Source organism: Columba livia, chromosome 20, assembly GCF_036013475.1.
Source record: "Columba livia isolate bColLiv1 breed racing homer chromosome 20, bColLiv1.pat.W.v2, whole genome shotgun sequence".
In the NCBI taxonomy this organism is placed as follows: Eukaryota; Metazoa; Chordata; class Aves; order Columbiformes; family Columbidae; genus Columba; species Columba livia.
Window position 1 is genome coordinate 5854355 of NC_088621.1, and position 17748 is coordinate 5872102.

The 17748-nt window shown below is 43.0% G+C and overlaps 1 long non-coding RNA gene across 4 annotated transcripts in view; it reads right to left on the reverse strand.

Moving 5' to 3' along the window:
• LOC135575892 (uncharacterized) overlaps positions 1–17746 on the reverse strand; it is a 243537-nt gene extending 225791 nt beyond the window's left edge. For 2 of the 4 annotated variants that reach the window (XR_010467272.1, XR_010467273.1), the window contains exon 1: positions 16315–17746. This is a non-coding gene — a long non-coding RNA (uncharacterized LOC135575892). The remainder of the gene's footprint in view (positions 1–16314) is intronic. The other 2 variants (XR_010467271.1, XR_010467270.1) reach the window with 1 other exon arrangement.
• Between the last annotated feature and the right edge of the window lie 2 nt (positions 17747–17748).

The following is a 17748-nucleotide window of genomic DNA, read 5'->3' on the forward strand; positions in this document are numbered from 1 at the left end:
TTCTCTATGCAATTGCAAACACCCTGCTCCTGGCATAGCATTGAACCAGCATCTCCTACCCTGCAAGACCAGGAAGACTGCCTGTCCTGAGACAAGCAGCTTGGCATCCAGAGGGACTGCTGTGTGCACACATCCTGCCCCAGTGCCAAGATGAACAAACAGCCGCACACCAGAAGCCATAGCACCTGCTTACCCAAAGGACAGCATTACACATATTTTTCAGCAAGTCCCCATGCCTGGCCATGTACCTTCCTGATCCCAACCTGCTGGCTGAACTTCCCCGCTTGACCTCAGACCTTCCTTGGCACTGTGGACTTGGCTGGCAATTTCTGGGCTGTGGCTGACCCTGGTTGCTGTTACCAGACCTTCTCTGCTCTTGCTGGGGTACTGTGGGACCACAGCACTTGTCGGCAAGGCCACAGCCTCTGCTTGCCGTGCTGCCACCCTTGGCTCTCGGCTCATTGTCCCTTGCTGCTCCCTGACAACATGAACCTGCAATTTTGTCTGCAGTGAGTAACCCCAGTGCTACAGAGGAACACAAGCAGCCAGACAAGCAAGTAACTGGCCTATACAGGAGACCAGCTTCCTCTCAAAAATACAGCTCAGATACAACTAATGTGCCAGAAAGCTCATGTAATTCCCTGCTCAAAACTTTATCAATAATGCAAAATTGGATTGTGGAATACAAAACCCCTAAAACTTAATAAAAGAACTAGCTTAAGCACCACGTTAACATCATTGAAATTGATGAGTAAGGAAGGACAGCTTCAAAGAAATTAAACCCCAGAGCCAGATAAGACCTATCTCCAAGAGACTGGATGAAAGACAAGGAGCTCAGAGTAGCTGTTCTCACATCCAAAGAGAAGAGGCTCTGAGTGGAAAACAATGCATGTAGGAATTAAACACAACTTCCAAACAGACTCTTCAGAAATGAAGAGTTATAAATTGAGGGAAGGTCTGTCTAATGTTATTTTAGACATTTCAGTACTTGACATGTTCACACTACAACTGAATTGTGAAAGTCATCGAAATGGCCACAAACCTAGGTATCTTACAGCCAGCTCAGTTTCCCCTCATGTCTGAGATGCCCGTGCTGAAGTCTTTCTGCCAAAATGTCCCACGACTGTCCAAGCACAGGCACATGCACAGTGTTGTCCTGAAGGCAGTAGTAGAGTCACAGCAACAGCCCAGCACACTGACCCCAAACAGATTTAGTTTGGCCCTGCAACAACCAACACTGAAGAACAGACTGCGGGAACCTGGACAAAATCAGAGGAGTGTAGCATACAGAAGGGAAACTTCAGAGATAGCAGACGTGGGCTGAGAGAACAGGAAATAGGTCAAACTGGAGCCAGGACTTTTGGAGGTAACGTATGAAACTGTGCATGTTGCAGAAAGAAGGGAAGAAAAGTTAGACAGGTACCTACAAAAAGCTGAGATTAAGTGAACACATCCCATTAATTTATGCAGACTGTGCAATCAAAGAACTGCAAAAGTAAAGCATGCAAACCAGATCATAAGACTGGCCAACCAAAATCCCAAATTTCTCGGGTTTATGGGTAGAGCCTGATCCTTTGGATTAAGGTTGTGCTGGACTCTGTGTTACCATGTCTGTGAGAGGCTTTTTCAGTGAATCCCACGTCCCTGGCTAGCTGAAGACAAGGGCTGGTATTTGGGTTGCATGTCCCTCCTAGAATCCAACCTTTTCAGGTTGTACAACTATTCTTAGAGACCTCAGGCAACAGTGAAGGCATCAGCACTTCACATCACATCAGTTCCACCCACCCTGCATTCAGCACCCACAATTCATATGCATCAGGCTCCAGCAGTAACAGCAGAGCACCATAGGAGCCTGTCAGGAGGAATTAGCCCTATACATCTCCCCCAGCACTAGCACAAGCCAACAGAACCACACGGACAAGCCCAGCAGTTCTCAAGAACACTTTTATACATTGCAACCCAGGGTGAGAACATCCATTCTGGAGCCAGGCTCCAACCCTGAGTACCAACAGCAGGGAGACAGCTGAAATTCAAGTAACGCAATTTCACTGTGCTCACAGAGGTAAATGCGTTCAGTTGCCTCAAGGCCTCTGTAATCATTAATTATTAACTTAATGTCTGTCTTCCCTGAGGTATCCATTATCCTGTGTATTAATGGCCCTTCCAATAAGGCAGGGGGTAAACAGCTTGCAGATTACCTGATAGTATTAATGAAAGTTTGCAAATTGATTTGGTTGGATTAGAAAGTGCTTGGCAGTTAACAGATCTCAGAATTCGGAAAAACAGCAGTATACAATGAAAGATGTTTTATTTCCTCTCAGCTTTATCTGCTCAGAAAACAAGAGGAGCCAGGCACAGCAGTGCTGGCTGTTCTTTTGGATGCTTCTCTTTCCTGTCTCCCATCCAAAGTGTAATTAAGGAAAGCCTGAGGCAGAAAACTCAGTTGTAGCAAGAGGTAACATTAATATTGCCATGTTCTAAATGCCCCTTCACAAAAGTTAACTCAATCTTCTTCCTAAAACCCAGACATTTTCTCCAGGCTTCCTTATTTTCACTACCAAACTATGGGACTGGCCTGAGGGGTCAGATTCACCGAAGTATTTCAGTGAACAAACTCCGATCCAGTCCAGCATTGAGATCCTCAGAGCTGCCGGCCTAATCCTTTAAATACCTCTGGATCCACAAACACGGAACACGGAGTGAGGGAGGGCGACAGGCTGAGTGTACAGGCATTTACAATTCGCACTTTCTTCTTGCATAAGCTGCTGCTCAGTTTATTTTCTGACTCCCAGAAAGCTGCTTTTATAACCCTCTGAAACATCTCATTTAACTGAAGGAGTATTTGTTCATTAGCGTTACTTCCAGCAGGATGCACATGTCAGCGTGGGAGTTCAGTCCCTGGGGATGTGACAAGACAATCATACCACAACACCCGGACTCTGGAGATGCTTCTGTTTCGAGTTTACAGCTCAGCTCGCACCGCAGTTCCACTGGCTGCCACCTCCACCCTGGTCAAACTGTCACAGCCAATTCACAAGCAGGACAACCACATCTGCTGGCTGTTCAAGACAAGTCTGACCAATATCAAAATCAAGCATCTTCTCCTGCAAAAGATAAGGCAAGCCTGAGAAGATTATCATTACTATTTTTCATCTAGAACACCATATGCTTTTAAGAGCCACATGCACGACAGCAGCAGTCACATTTCCACTCTGCTGCACACTTCGCTGGGCCCCTTGTGCTCAAAGAGAGATCTGTATTCTCTGATTCTATCTGAATGTCAGGGAGTGATTCAACAATCTTTTCTTGATAGATTTTTGCATACATTGCAGTTTGCTCTTTAGTCAGGTAGCACATGTTTTTCAAGCAGAGGAAGATGATACTGCTCTTTCATGTAAATTTATGGAAGTTATGATTTTATCCTATGTCCTAATAAGGATTCAAACTCAGCTTTTAAAAGGAGAACCTTGTTTGTGCTGGAGTTTTGTGCCTGTTATTTTATCATAATTTAAAATCAAACTAGTCAGACACCAAATTATTTCCTGCTGAGAAATGTGCAAAAGCTCCCTTTATTCCTATATCCTCTTTACCGCTAGCATCTTGTATTTATAGAGTGTAGATGGAGAACTTAACATCCATGTTTCCTCCATTTAAAGTCTCTCCTTTGATCTAGTCATCCATCCAGGAGATTGCTTTGATCCTTGCAGTTTTACTAATTCCAAATATGCAATTATGCTTATCTAGTCCTGGAGGATCTGAATGTTTCAAGCTGTCCCTCATACACTGCTGGTTTACCAATACACCACAGCTCTAATCAAAAACTACTTGTTCTTGCCCAGAGCACTACAGGCTACAGACTGCTCATCCGCCACGCTGGAAAACCCAGGGGAGCCTGTTTCTCCTTGCCCAGGCACGTAACAGGATGACAGGTCTCTTTACTGGCAGCAGGATGGAGAACAGGCTGACCTGTGATAGAACGGCATCTCCTTGTGCTGAAAGCTGAGGTTGGTGAGCAAGTGGAAGAGTCCAAAAATAAACGGTCACAATGAGGAACGTAGCTCTGGACTCTCAGACAGCTGCACCAGCTGGAAGCCTGTTAGATCCCCTGGTCATGCTGTGTTTGCCTCTCTCTTCCACCACTTTTCCATCAATCAAAAGTCACTGCTTACCTAGCTGGGATTTAATGCCAAGAACAAGGAGTTATGTGAGAAACTGTCCATCATGGCCCATGAAGGAATAGTCATTAGTATGGAAGGCAGCATAAATGGCATGAGGAGCAGCTCTCCAAAAAGGCAATCATGTTCCCCATCCCATCAAGCACAAGGAGAGTGGGCTGAGACTCTGATCTCAGGCCTATTCACTGCTTGTTTTTAAATACATTCCCTCTTATAATATCATTATACCACATGAATGAAGACTAGGGTTATCTAAAACTGCCTGATCTCTCCCCAGCGGAGCAGGGAGGGAGGCAGGAGGAATGCCATTATTTCACAATGGTATCTGAATTAGCAGACATCTCCTTCCAGGTTCCAGAGGACTGAAACAAATTGAGATGTATCATCCTAATGCTTCATTGCTCAGTATTTTGACCTCATATTATTGCTTAGTACCCAAAACTGATGTGATGGGAGACATGACCACAGCCATGCTTTCCTCTCTACTACTGACTTGCCATTCTCCATTCTCAGAAAGAAATGTTTTCTAACATCAAAGAGTGACAGGAAAAAATAAAAGAGGAAGGAGACAATAAGTGGCTACAACTACAGTAGAGCTTTTAAATAATTTTCTTACAGGGGCCCAGATGAAGCTGCTGGAGGTGCAGATTTCTCCCATTGAAAGATAAGCGCAGGTTCCTTTCCCTCGCTTCATGAAGGCTAGTATTTCTATTCTTGCAAACTGAAAGTCAAATGGCAATTTCAGTGCAAAAGCCTCTCCTACCAATAGCACAAAGAAGAAAAATGACCTACTATGGCTTTGCTCCACCCTGGCACTACCAGCAGCTTTTCAAGTGGCAGATTACACACGGACAGCAGGGAGCTGAGCTGCTAAATCACCCTCTTCTATCCATCAACCCCATCAGCAGCAAGGCAAAGCACATTTTTCATGCTTTGCTTCAAACAAGACTGACAACCCCAGAGCAGCCCGAACACCACCTTGTATTTAGTAAGTCAGCTGAGAGATTAAAGAGGACTTTATTTTGCTAGTCTGCCCTAATAAGAACTACTTTTTGGGATCTCTCGGTAGTTCAGACAGGTACATGACAGAGGTTCAGTGTCTGCCTTCGCAGCGTGAATCCCGATGCCACGAGAGCTGGGAAAAGAGAACTGTTTCGTGATGCTGGGTGCGCAATCCTGTTACTCTGCTCTAGTGCAAATCCTTCCAGGAGACTTGTAGCAGCAAAAAATGAAAGTAGGATCCTGGTGGTGGAGCTTTTATGAAGTCAGCTCTCCTTGCCACACTGCAAAGCTCTTGTGCAGGCAGAGTTTGCTTCCTGCAGAACTTCAGTAGCCACCATTACCTGAAGTTTCAAGCAGGGTCACTGAAATCTCTCAGATTTGTGTTTTGCAGACTGACTCACCACTTCAAAGTTGCAGCCTTTGAACCAGCTTTTCCAAGTTTCATAACTTGCCTGACACTTGATAAATCTCAGTGAACTCCCTTTCTTTGTAAGGGAGAAGCTCTAAAATTCATTTTTCTTTTACAGAAATTTCCACATAGTCCTTCTTCAGAAATGCTTAACACTCTGCAACAGGGGTTCCTGCCCAACACATTTTAGACTATCAGTCCTAGATTGGAGATAGGCCTGTTGCATCTTTTTCAGCTTTACTTATCAGTGTTTTGCCTGAAAGAGGCAGTTTAATTGTAAGACTGTAAATTCAGGGAGGAGGGATGGTATAAGTTTAAGATATCAAAATCATTAAGCTTGTAGAAAAGTTTATTGATTAAGTTTTAAAAAACATACCCAGCATCAAAGTTCCACGTTTTTTATGAGTGCCAGTTCAAAAATTCCCACGATTGTCTCACTACTCATACTTTCAGTTCTAAAAATGTTGTTCTACTCCAACACCTAGCCTCACTAGGTAAGAACAGACTGTTTGCTAAAAAGTAGGTACATCTTACTCTGAAGAAAGATGACTAAGTAGTTGATTCTACAGACATTGAACTGGAACATACATAAACTTGGAATCACAGAATCTCACTTTTCTGTCCTCAAAGAAACATTTGTCTGCCCAGGTGGTGTACCTTTGGTGGCATGGGATGAAAAGAGAGGGAAAATGGGAGTATACAGAGATGATGCATCTTGGAAAGAAAAGAGGAAGGAAAAGAAAGGGGGGAGGAAGTCCTATGGGAATACATATTGTTCAAATCTCATTCCTTTGCAAAGAATATATGCATCAGACATGTAACATGGTCCAAATCAAATGCATACACCTAAAACACTCCATCTGCATGAGCAGCAAATAATCCAAGCATATTTTGGATGATAGATATAGGACTGGCATGTATTTATCACTTAACTATCTGGAGATCTGACCATCAGATAAGCAAGACGATTGTTAAAAAGCATCTGCCTCACAGCACAGAAATTTAGAAGCTCATACTCTGCAAGTTGCCCAGATTAAAAAACTGCTGCATTTGATTTTCATGCTTGTTTTATCCTTAGGAGATAGACGGCTCCAAGTCACTTGACATTTGTACTAGAAAGCCAGAGCAAACACACGAAGCCGGATAAGGGCTTCTCCACCGTGTGTGCTAACAAAGAAATGGACAAACATGTCGAGCCAAAAGCTCTGGGAATCACATTTGACAAGGCTGCAGCTCTTAATAGATCTAGAGGAAGGTGGTACCAGTTCCAATGAGAAGTGCAGCACTAGCAAAAGGTGATTATCATGGGAAGCAGGTGCACTTGCCATTGGCTGCTTAAGACACCTCCTGTGCTTGAAGGATGATTCTGGAGGAACAGGAAGGAATAGTAATAGAGGGAAAAACTGGAAACTTGGCCTTCCACAGCATCTGCCTTCTGCAGATGTGACATGATATACACAGCTGCTGCATGCATGGTTACCCTCCTCCCAAATCAGCAGCTTCCAAGTCTGATTAGGCTGCAGAGCTGGATAACATGGGGTTTATATTACAGATCAGAGACTTCTCACAACTTTTTTAAAAATGCAGTCAGACCTCTGTTGTAAAGCACTTTAGGGAATCTTTGTCCCAGAGCTTGAGGAAAAGGTAGAGCTATATGTTAAAATTGCATTACTAGTTTCTTTGGTGGTCTGAAGAGCAGGAAGGAGAGTAGCAGAGAATTTTTTTGCATTTATAAAGTTTTACTCCAAAATCACATGCAGTGCTTTAGCATGGAAACACAGATCCACTAAAAAAGAAAAAAATAAAGTTTAAGCACTTTACTGCTCAACAGAGAGAAAACAGCATTACTGAAAGACCTAGTACATTAATTGCTCTTTCTAGCATTCTTGTAATCCTATATGTCTTTGTGATATCTACATAAAAGCACAAACCCGCCATTCTTTCTGAAATAACTCTTTCCAGCAGTTTCGTATATGTGAAATGTACAAAATTTGGACACTTTTATTTGCACTTAGCACGATTTCCAGGTGATTTCTTGATCCACTTTTAGCTAAAAATCGAGTTATATTCCACACATCTGTTTTATACGTAAAAGGTAGTCTGAAATCAATCCACAGACATTCTATTTTATTTCTTTTGCACTGTATTGCCTGGTTTAATGCTAGATTTTTTTTGATGGAAGGTAGCAATCATTTAAACATTAAGAACAGTCGTCCTGGGGACACAGTTGTCAGATTTAAGGACCAGAAATTATATAGGCAGCTATAAAAGGATAGGAGGTGAATAGATCAATATTACGAGGTCCAGTAATTCTTTGAAGTATTAAAATGAAGTGGGAGAACTGTTTGCAAGAACAACTTGATGATTTAAGTTATGCAGCAACACCAGGCGCAGGTAGGAAAGCAGCTAGCAACCTCTGTGCAGTGTCCTGAAAGTTAAGGACATCTTTATCAAAAAGGTTTTTGCTTTGAAGCAAGGGCAGGCTAAGTAGGACTTGCAGTATGATACCATTTGGAAGGCTGGAAAACAGAAAGTCTTGATTTTAGTGTACAGAGCAGCACTGGCAGCCACTTCATCTGTAGGAGAGTCACTGGGGGAGCATTTCTAGAGAACAGATCTCCAACATTACACAGCCCCTTTAGAGGGTCCTGTCTGCACCCTCCAGATCACTATTTACATGCAGAAAGTGAGCAAACCATCACTGAATTAACCTTCCATTTCCATCCCATAGACAGTTAAACATGGAAATGCAGAGAGTCAGAGCAGAGCAAAGCTTGGCTAAAAAAGTTATACATAGGGTAGGACAAAGTTGTGTATCCCATTCCACTCTGAATATCAACCAGATACTTATGAGTGTCATTTATTGTGCGGGAAAAGTGATCCAAATCATGCCATAATTCATCCTATCTGACTCTAAGCATGCACTAGAGGTGATTTTAACTCTTAATCTGAAATTACTTTTATGCATTTCACTGGGATTTCAAAATTGAGCCTGCAGACCTAAGCATTTCAGATGGCTTCAAAAAGCAGTTACTTGGTTTAGTGATTTTTCTAGGACACAGACATTTAAGGCTGCAACATGAAAGTTTGGAACCTTTAATATTTTGGTGGTTCTTTGAACATGACAAAGCAATTCCTCCTTGCTATGCAAGTCAAAACCAACAATCCAGATTTCTCTTCCAGTCCCATTTGAGGATAAATGTAGCTTAAAAGGCCCTTTTATCTGCCTTTAAGAGGTAACTTTCTAGCAGAAAAAAAAAAAAAAAAAAAAAAAAAAAGGCTAGTAAGATTATTTAATTAAGAAAACAACTGCTTTAGGTTCATTTTCCTGGTCTTATTTCCCAACCCTTTCAAATGAGCCTTTGTTGACAGACTGTAACAGGGTTTTGGCTGTTTAGAAGAATCCAAATGAAGTTTCAGCTTAGAGCACTCCCAAAGGAGGAAATTCCCCAAGCCCGTTCATCTACACTGGGTGATGAGAGAGTACAGTGGCAGGTGGAGATCACTCTAAGCAACACGCTCCTAGAGAAACAGTAATCCTGGTTATCCCACAGAAGCACAAAGGTAGGATGATTCACCTCCTGTGTTTAGCCATCGTGTCTTTTAGTGCTCAAGAGTCTTGGGCACATCCCAGATTCAAATTGGAAGTTTCTGATTTCAAAGTTTTGTCAGTGACTTGGTCCGCTTCTCAGCAGTGGTATTAACCCAGGCCATATTTAAACTAACATTAGCAATTCAAACCATTGCAAAGCAAGGACATAATCCTTACAGGGAATGGAAACCTCCCTTTCCTACATTTTCAAGCAGCAAAATGGTAGAACCCTAAATTAGCAAAATCAGGGCAAAGTGCAGAAGTTTCCCATGGGAGAGAGGCTAACCCGCTTGTTTCAGATTTCAGCTGAGAGGTTTCAACACCAGGGTAACCTCAGTGCCTGCACTTTCTCTGTAGTGAACACAGTGACCAGCTGACAGTAATAACTCTCCTCACACATAGCATAATGAGGTCCCATCTATAGCCCCAGAAGTTGCTTAACCCTCAAAAGTGACTTATTCCAGGCTATCAGCCAAGTGAATGCTTAAGTAGAATATATGTAGCTATGATCTTCACAGACCGGTATTCATCTTGTCTCAGAAATTCTTTAGGGCAGAGAGGTTAAGAAGAATAGAGTGCAGGTTTAAAAAAAGATTTGTTTCTAAGAGACACTTCTCTAGATTCATTCAATTTATAGAGAAACTAAGGTTAGGAGAATGCCTTTTAGAAAACATTGTCTCATAATAATTTAATACACAGGTTTTTGAAAGAAGACAGAAAGCAGTTAAGAAATGTTGCAGTTCAGTTAGATAAGAAGCTATCTCGTTAGTATGGATTAGATCTAAATACCTTAATAGCAGCTGTTAGCCTCCTCACAGGGCAAATCCTACATCTCTTCCTTTTAGACACTAGAAGTCAAGCTACCCAGAGCTTCTAAGGGGTCCTGTCATATCCCAGACTTACTGATTAGCCTAAAAATACCCCTGAAAGTAAAGAGAAAAAGACTCTGATCTAGATAAGGCAATTAGACCTGGTTTAATTAAAATTCGCTGATCAGACAGGCATTGTTCTCAAATAGTGTTATTCAGCATAGCATATCATAAGAGGAAGGAGTCTTCAGAAAGGGAGGAGAGTCAAACTCCCAGCTCTGTGCCCGAGCACAGCCCACACACCTCTCTCTCCCCAGGCAAAGAATCAGCAGAGCTGCTGCTTGGGGTTTTTATAACAGCATGAGGCTGGTTAATTGGGTTTCATCTGCAGCAGGTGGGTGTTTCCCACACTGTTGGCATCTGCTCAGACAGTTAACGTGACCTTGTCTGTAAAGGTAATGGTGTAACTTCAAGCAGACTGGCTTTCTTCAAAATACCAACAACAGATGATAACCAAGATGGAAAAGCTTTTCTTTTTTTAAATGTTGTTTTAAATGTTGTTTTAAATGTATTTACTTCAATGTGCAGGTGTTTTGACTCACTCATGTTTATTTCAACGAGATTCCAGATTTGGAATAATGAAGACAGAAAACTGGGAGCCAGGAAGGAATGGGATGAGAAGACAGAGGGACAGGCCAAGCACACTCAAGGGTTCAGCAAGGCCCTCAACCTGGAACAGTTTAGTCCCCATGCAGGCTGGAACCTGATTTGCTGGGCAACAGCCCTGCAGAGAAAGACCTGGTGGTTCTGGCAGCAGCAACGTGAATGTGTAGTTATCTGGCTGGAGATACACAGAAACCATAATGGCAGCTCCTCAGTTCATTTTAAGTCATTTGCAAAAGCCATCAGAAAGAAAAAGGAATTACATTTCAATGAAAGTGAAGGGATGAGATATTCCAGGCAGCAATAAACCGGCATCCTCCAACGTGCTCTGAGGATACACAGAAACAAACAGCCCCAGAAGCAACATTTGCAGATAGGTCAGAGTTTTTGCATTTGCGTTTGCTTTGGTTTTATCCCATTTCCCACGCCCTACGGTGTTGTGAGTGATACAGAGGTATTGTGACAACCCATCCACTCTCCAAAGCAGGGGACAAGGAACTTTGCAAACATTACAACTCACACTGTTCAGGCAGGACCCCGAAACCCCTGGTTCCAGCACTGGAATTGAGGTGCAGGGTCTTCAGAGCAGAAACAGCAGCAAATAGCCCATCCCCAGAGAGCTATTCTATGCATAAACAGCTGCATAAACAGTTCTGCAGTGGCAGACACAATCTGGCTTCAGAGACTTTTATGTCTCCAGTTTCTAATGAGGATCAGTTTAATATTTTTTTTAACATCCTGTCTCCCTAATAAAAGTCAGCTCCAATGTGGAATTGCTTCTAAGAATTGCAGTCCCCTGATCATAAGTGCTTTCAAGAGATGTGGCATGGTGATCAACATGAAGGCTGGATTAAGGTTCAGACTGTAGCTTTTGGGAGTCATACAAGTCACTAATTACACATACAGCCCTAAGCACAGCAATGTGTAGTGCCGCATACTACTTTGGGAGAGATTAAAAGAGAAATAATGCAGTTTAGCACTAAAGAAAGTTCCCTGTAACATTAAACAGCAGAATTTCCCTCAAGCAGAGGGTTGTCTGTGCCTCCTTAGTAGGTGGCATCCTGAGGCGCTTTTAAAGCCTAAATATAACATCTCCTACACTTGCCAACAGCCGAGGCCAAGTGCTGGGGTTTCCAGAAGTCATCATGTCCCTGAATTTCCATTTGCCTTCTGAAACATGATCTTGGCTGTGGAAAGCCTAAAGAGGGCTAATACTGCTTGGGCAGGACAAAACAGGGGACTGTCATTATTGCTACTCGGGTATAAGCGTTGGATTAGATCTAGGACCAGGCATACCTCAACGGGCAGCATGGCACAATCTATACGCAATTTGGTTAGGAGTTTATTTCATTTAACGGTCTTTTCTTTGAATGTATGACATCCATACAGACCAGCTGTCGAGTACTGATTTGACAGATGTGGCTTTATAGCGCACACGAAAGTGCACAGCAGCCATGGGACTACTTTGTATTAAAGCAGAGAACACAGTCTAACTGAGACACACAAGAAAGTTAAAACTGCTTCAGCCCTGTCTGTTCTGTATTGGTACACAACTGCCACTTAGTATAACAAAGAAACAGAGATGAGAAATTGGGAATTTGAAACCTGCAAGGTTCCTGGCTGTTAGGATAATCAGCAGTCCTTTGCACGCCTATGCTTTTAAGGTAACCAACAATGAAAGGTAGGCACCGATTAAATTGCACCATTTTCTTTCTGGTCACAAGTGTTATTTTGCAGAACTAGTCAGATGTGTTTCAATAAAAAGCTGTTTGCATTCAAAAATACCCTTTTTATCAGAAGCCTTAAAGACTTTCCAAAAAAAAAAAAGAAGACAAAGTCTAAACTTTTACAGACTTTCTTGAAATACTAATGTTTTTCTGAAATTAACTTTAGATGTCACAAAGAATGGTATCAAAATTATCTCTAGGTTTTAGCAACAGTAATTCCCTAACAAGGTCAATTAAAAAAAATAAAATCAGCCACGGTTCCAATCTCATTGTTAAGCATTCAAAGCTAAAATTTTCAATTAAAATTCTGAAAAAATCTTCTCCAAGCATGCAGAAATGACAAATGAATTTGGGAAATGCTTTGAAACAAACCAAAAATAAATTGTCAAGCTTTTATTTTAACTTTCCTTTGTTTTCCAAAAATAGGTGTCATCTTTCAATCAGCACCAACCTATAGTACGAGATTTGTGTTCACTATACTTGCATGGGTAATGATGCTGGTATAATTTGCAGCAGATGTACATTTGGGGAGAAATTCTTTTCCTCAGAATCTGTTTGTGCGGGAGGATGAAGTATGGTTATAATGAAGGTGCTGTGGGAGCTGAATGACTTTGCATCTCAAGTACAGGTGCACTTGGGTGTAACTTAAACATAGTTTGCAATCTCTCTAAATGGAGCATTTATAGCCAATTACACTTGTCATTCACCTTGCAAATACGTCTATCTAATTTAACAGCATATGCAGTAAGCTGAAAAAATAAAGGATATTATATTAGCTGACAGCAGAATAGAGGTGTAGGTTTCAGCATCTGCATATATTGCACATTTGGCAGATTTCTGAACCAAAATACAATGAATTCAAATAGTGGCCTCCAGTGCCCTTATTCTCTCTGCATCAGAAGCTTCCTGTCAAATGTAATTTCCTCCATGAAGACATGAATCTAGCTGAGACTTCCCAAAACCTGTCCAAGTGATTTGGACACTCGCTTCTCATTAGTATTAACAGCAAATGGGCAAGAGCATCTCCTAAACGCCTTTGGAAATCTCTGACACATTTTTTTGGCTGTTAAATGACTCTTTGGGCAACCTGCACTAGAAATGACAAATTTCACATTTGTTTCCCTGTACTCAGATATTCATAATGTTCATATACCAAACGTCAAGATTTTCCCTCAAAAAGACAGCTGAGATGCAGTAAGGAGGAGGGGAGAGACAGACTTTTGCTGTTTTTAGATTAAAGGACAAAGTTCACATTCCAAAACCGGCTCCTCCGCGGAGAGCTGTATATACCAATTTCAGGATAATACCACATTCATTGTCATCTTTTTGTCACCGCCCTAGGCAGGCATGTCACTGCGATGGGCACAGGGATGCAGAGGAGTTACATGGCTGCATGTGTCACACGCACTGCAGCACATGCACCGCCCTGGAGAGCACTAACATGGAGGGAAAGGAAAGGTGAACCACTGTCTGTGCACTTGGTAACATATCTTACAGAAGGGAACAGCTATTCTTTTGAGATCCAAATTTAGAGCGTTACACCTTAGCTCATATTTAATCCCACTTACGGTTGCAGAAAACAACCTTCCAGTCCATAAGAAGAAAATGTGAACTGAAGAAAAGCAAACTCGTGTGTAAACTGACAAGAGATTATATTCACCCCTTTCCTCACCAAATTGAGCGCCAGAAGGATAGTAAGAGATTTAATTTCTGTTAGATGCAGCTTGAACTTCTCAAACCCTTAGAAGCCAGAAAGCTTTGTAAGCCACTTCTCAAACCAAAAGCCCTGCGTATCCTTTCAGACTGAACTGCCGCCTACCACTCCATGTTTGACTTCATCATTAAGCTGGAAGTAGCTTTTCCTTTCACAGCCCTAACAAAAGTCTTACCAACAAATACATATGCAAATAAGTGAGTAATACTGAGCTTTGTAACTCCCTTACATGGCTCCTTGAGCTGTCATTTAACTGACGTCACTTCCCTTTTTTTTCAAATGTATTTCATGTATATGTCTCTCTTCTATAATCTTCTCCATTTATCTTATCTCTTGTATTTTAATAAACTAAATGTCCAGATTCAGTATCCTCTTTAGCAGCCAGAGAGGGAGATGTATTTGCTCATTGCAGTTATTAAAATTCTAAACATCTCCCTCCTTTTATTTGATTTTAGTGAGATGCTGGACATTTTCTCAATACCATGAAGACTGGATTCATTGGAATGTAACTCTGAAAGAAGTCTTGCATCGAATCTTTAATTTCAGTTCAAACCCCCATCAATTTAAGGTATCCCCAGGGGATCTGGATAAGGTAAACCTTTTTTTATGAAATATTTTTAACACTATTTTAAGATTAAACTAAAATTATTTTTTGCTTCTAACTATGAGAAATTAAAACAAAACACACAAACAAAACCTGAGACCCTTGTTTCACTTTCATGTCTATTTTAACTCCCAACAGGACTCTGGATGGCCACTTCACTTAAGCAAGGACAGATTTAAACCTTTAAATCTGACTTTTAGGGCATTATCTTCAGTGTATTAGTGGAATAAACCACTTAAAACAGAGTTCTACTTTCCTAGGGCCCTCTCCACTAGTCTGTCATTGATGACTTTCAAACAGAAAGAGCATTATGCTAAGAGGCTCATCTCAGCAATTCCAGTATTAGCTACCAAGAGAGACATCAGCAGTGATTCCTCGCTGATCCTTTGAGAAACAGCAGTGATTTGTCCCCTAGATTTCTCTCAGCTTTCTGTGAACTCAATGACCTGTAGTTTTGTGGAAAGACTCTCATTGGGTATGTTACTCCAGTCACAGCTGTTTAAAGGTACACCTTGGCCAAAGTGGGACTTGAAGGAGTTTATTCAAATAAGACTGTAAAACCCAAAGTAATTTTAATTCCTCCCCTTACAAACACACTTTCCCACTCAGAATAAAAACAGCACATTGCAGCCTCAGGGGAAGAAAGGGCTTATGTAGAAAACTTAAGAGCAGTGGCCAAAATCAGGGGCCTTCAGTCCCTGCCAGTTGAAACTTCCCTATTGCTTCCTTATGTCTTCTCAGACCAAAAAGCTCAGAAGACGCATAGTTTCAACTTTCTACCCATTCCCTTGAGGCCACAGTAGAAGAACAGCAAAATTAATGCTCCAGGCTGAACTGACCTCAGCTACATCGCTCCAAAGAGAGCTGGAATTAGGAGTGCCCCAGCTTTGTTGATGTTATTCCCAGACCTTTCATAAGCGACAAAACATCAGTTGTGCCTGTTTCCAACTGAAGAAATTAATCTGAAACTCAGACTTTAACCCGGCAGCGTTCTGCCACCTGCCTGTGCATTCTGCATTTCATCAGGGGTGAGATCATCAATCTCCACTCTCAGCATCATCCTCCAGAGGGGAACTCTCCTACTTCACTCACCTGTCTGTGCTGACACCTAAACCCCCTCCAGACTGAAAAGAGCCAGAAGGCAATTCATCTCAGCCTAACTCAAGCCTCTGAAATGCCCTCTGCAGGTTCCTCTACTGATTATAGACAAAGCCTGGTCCAGATCTTGTTGCTGACTTACAGACAGTGAAAGCTAGGGAAGCAAATCCTACCGCTGAGATGTCGCTCAGCTGCCTTATTTAAATCCAACAACAACGCACTGCAGCGAGTGTCAAGCCCCTGGGTCCACCTTTCCATCTCTTTTACCAGTTGCAAACACACAATGAATGAGAGATGTCACCAAAGGGGATGCTGTGAATGCTGCTCTGTGCTCCCAGCGAGCTCTCTCTCAACAGTGTACCCACATCTTTTCCTGGGTTTTATTGTTCTCTCTATATCATTGTTAACACAAACTGTTACATCAGTCACTGCTGGTTCTGTAAATAATTTCTCAATGGCACACCTTTTACAAAGCAATTTGAACTGTTAAAAGTTTAACCGCTTTAAATTTGCGCACATACCTTTAATCCAGGTCTGTCAAACGCGTGGTCTTGGAGCTGAATGCATACAGCCTTTTCATTCAATGTTTTAAAACTGGATCATAGTGCTGGTCTGGACGACTTCTACGTAAAGTCTATACCAGTCAAAAAGTCCTTCATAAGGTCCCTGAATCCTTCTGCAATTCCTCTTCCACGACTCAAAGCCCCAGCTGGATTTGGTTGTGGGAGCTTGTTTCTGTCATTTTGGAGGTTCCATCACTTCTGGGGCAGGAGGGACAGGAAAGTGTGCTTCTATCCTGAGATCACGGATTGAGCGTACTGTCCGAGAGCAAAGTATAAAGTATTGCAAACTTATCCAGTCTGACTGCTGATCGGAAACTTATCTCACTGACCTCGACTGTTTCAGGACCAACTGTAGTTGTTAATACTCATCCACAGCTCCAACTAGTGGAGTTCGTGTAGCTGGAGTTTGGTATGCTGAGAAAAAGAGGAAGACTGCCTGTAGCTCGCCTTACAACTAGCTGAAGGCCAGCAAAGAGACACGTGTCTGGTGAGGCAAATTCTGTGCTTTATGCCTCATACTCTGCCTTTGAGGTACAGCAAAGCAGGTCAGGGACAGCCTGGCCATGACAACCTACACAGCACCCTTTTCCTGGATGAAGGCAGGAATCCCGTTGGTGTAAACGGCATGTGCTCCAGCTTCCTCAGCAGCTGTCTGGCCCATACGTCAGAGCAGCAGGGCCAGCTGCCACCAGCAGAGAGCCACCAGGTGGACTGCAGGCACGACCCATGCGCACGGGGCTGAAGGGCCGTTCTCAGGGGGCTGCATTGATATCACAGCACCCCAGGGCCTGTACAAACACAGCTCCATGTTGGGAGGGCAAGCACAAGGCAGCACCTCAGGCCCACACAAACAGTGTGAGGCTCTTGGAGGGACAATTTCAGGTCAGGCGACAGAGCAGCACTTCAGGCCTGTGCAGCTTTAGTGTAGCACTCTTCGAAGGCTGGTAACGCAGCAGTCCCTCACAGCTGCACAGACACAGTGCAGTGCTCTCAAAGGGCCCGTTTCATAAGGCTGAAGATAGAAAAATAGCTCAAACCTGCATGAACACCACACAGCACTCCTGGAGAGCTGACTTTGAAGGGCAGGTGACACAATAAGTACCTCAGACATGCACCCACACAGCGGGCAGACCCACACTCTGGGAAGACCAGAGTGCTGAAGCCGGGGATAGGGCGTTCCCTCAGACCTGCCCCACACTTGACGCAGTGCTCTCGGAAGGCCGATTTTGGCGGCCGGGAACATGACATCACCTCCGAACCGCCCGGGCGGAGGCGACGACGACACGGCGACATCGCCTCGCGCGCGCCAGCGGCGGGAAGACGCTCGCACGCGACGGCGCGTGGCGGTGAGCGGCACGAGACCCTGCCCGCGCTCATGGGCGGGGCCAACCG